Genomic DNA, 2,632 nt, shown 5'->3' with positions numbered 1-2,632 from the left:
CGGACCAAAATGCAACACACTAAGGACAATCACCCACGACAAACTCAAAGAATATGGCTGCCTAAATATGGTTCCCAATCAGAGACAACGATAAACACCTGCCTCTGATTGAGAACCACTCAACAACCATAGACTTTGCTAGATAACCCCACTAGCTACAATCCCAATACATACACACCAAAACCCCAAGACAAAACACACCACAATACAAAAACCCCATGCCACACCCTGGCCTGACCCAATACATGAAGAAAAACACAAAATACTTAGACCAGGGGCGTGACAGAAAAACAAGTTTTAATGACTGCAACCTAAGTGTGTGTAAACTTCCGACTGTATCTTCAAATCACATACCTATAAATGAACTTACTTCAGAGAAAAAACAAATGTAGTAAATATACTCAACAACATGTATTCATTGTCTAACAGATACAAATAAATTCAATAAACTTGAAATCATCAGCATGGTAATGAAGAAAATAGCAAAGACTGGATCTTTCCCAAATAAATTGTATATGTTTTTATGTAGCTACAACTATGTGGATGTTGACATTAGGATGTTTAAAGGGACAACTACATAATTGTTTACATGGGCCAAGTGATAACTGAGCAATAGATTAACCAATGGATGTTTAAAAGGTAATTAACACCATTTTAATAATAAAAAAACCCGACTCAGACCCAGTTCAGAACTATTGCCTTTTTGAGTGAACTTCGGAGATGGGTGGCTGTGGAAGTGCTTTGTCCAAAGTTGTTGAATGCATTGAAACAAATCAGAAAAAAACAAACAAAATTAGGATACTGAAAACAATTTATATTTTGGTATCTTATAATATAGAAACGGAGTATTATTCCTTATTGTTACTAAATGCTGGGTTAATATTGGACAAACACGGCATTGGGTTAATTCAACCCAGCGTGTTTGGCTTGTGTTTCCAACCCAGCGCCTTGGGTTGAACGCTTGACCCAACTGCCGGGTTAATTAAACTACTATATATTGCTGGGTTAAAACAACCCAGTGTATTGGGTCGTGACATAAACCCAGCACATTGGGTTGGGAGATTGACCCAGTAGAGGGGTAAATTATATAATCCTAATTTCAATTTAGCTTGAAATGACACATATGGAATCATGTAGTATCCAAAAAGTGTTAAACAAATCTAAATCTATTTTATATTTGAGATTCTTTAAAGTAGTCACCCTTTGCCTTGATGACAGCTTTGCACACTTGTCAGGACTGTCCTGTGAGGATCCAGATGGGTCGCATCTGTTTGGGAATGTCGGATCAGCTTTGCAGTGGATGACTTCGTTCCAGACCCCCTCTCACCCGCAGGGTGGTGAAGGGAGCTGGTGGGGGGTTGACAGTTCACGCCCTGTTGTAAATCAACGATTAGAATATTCAGCTATCTCACTCTCCAAATTCACACAGGAATGTGCCTTTGTTTCACAGATGTTTTCATGACGAAACTCTAAGACGTTCTAAAGCATAGAACATGGAGAATAGCATAGAATATGGAGAATGGGCAGAGGTGACCTAAAAGAAGACTAATGTCATATGGGTTGTTATTTTGTGATGTCATTTCAAATGTTATAAAGGAAATACTGTAATTTGAAAAGTATACCCACTATATGTGTGAACTTTCCATCCTTTACGTTGTGTATGAGATATGAACAATTATGAAAGTGCTTTTGTTAAAGAGAGGGATGTGATCTTAGAAACTATAAGATTATATATCTTTGTACAAGTGAGTAGTCACCGACCCCTTGAGTGAGGTCATGTCAGCCTCACAAACTGCCCCTTTTGAAGAACTGTATAAAATGATGGGTTAAGAATTAACATATCATACCAGAGAGGCGTGTAGCTGCAGCTCACGTGTAACGCTTGTCGTCTGGGGAAGGAGAGGAGGACCAAGGTGCAGCGTGGTAAGTGTTCATATTTTAAATATTTGAATGAACACTGAAAACAAAACAATAAACAACCCATGAACAGTCCTGTAAGGTGCAACACAACACTAAACAGAAAATAACCACCCACAAAACACAATGGGAAACAGGCTACCTCAAAATAAGGTTCTCAATCAGGGACAACGATTGACAGCTGCCTCTGATTGAGAACCATACCAGGCCAAACACAGAAATAGAAAATCCTAGACAAACTAACATAGACAACCCACCCAACTCACGCCTTGACCATACTAAAACAAAAGACAAAACAAAGGAACTAAGGTCAGAATGTGACAGTACCCCCCCCCCCAAAGGTGCGGACTCCGGCCGCAAAACCTGAACCTATAGGGGAGGGTCTGGGTGGGTGTCTGTCCACGGTGGCGGCTCTGGCGCGGGACGTGGACCCCACTTCCCCATCCCATCCCATCCCCATAGTCTTTCTCCGACCTCCTTAACCGCCTCTGTGGCCTCTTAAGAGCGGCGACCTTCGCCGCCGACCTCGGAACTGGGGACCCTAGCCACGGGTCCCGAATGGACGGATGGGAGACCCCGGCAGCGCCGGACAGGTGGGAGGCTCCGGCAGCGCCGGACAGGCGGGAGACTATGATTACTGTAAGAGTAGTAAAAAAATGTCTAAAATGTACAAACGTTAAGTCTCTCTGTCTCTCTCTCTCTCGCCCTCTCCATG

Source organism: Oncorhynchus tshawytscha, linkage group LG18 (genome assembly GCF_018296145.1).
Source record: "Oncorhynchus tshawytscha isolate Ot180627B linkage group LG18, Otsh_v2.0, whole genome shotgun sequence".
Classification (NCBI taxonomy): domain Eukaryota; kingdom Metazoa; phylum Chordata; class Actinopteri; order Salmoniformes; family Salmonidae; genus Oncorhynchus; species Oncorhynchus tshawytscha.
This window is presented reverse-complemented; position numbering follows the sequence as displayed.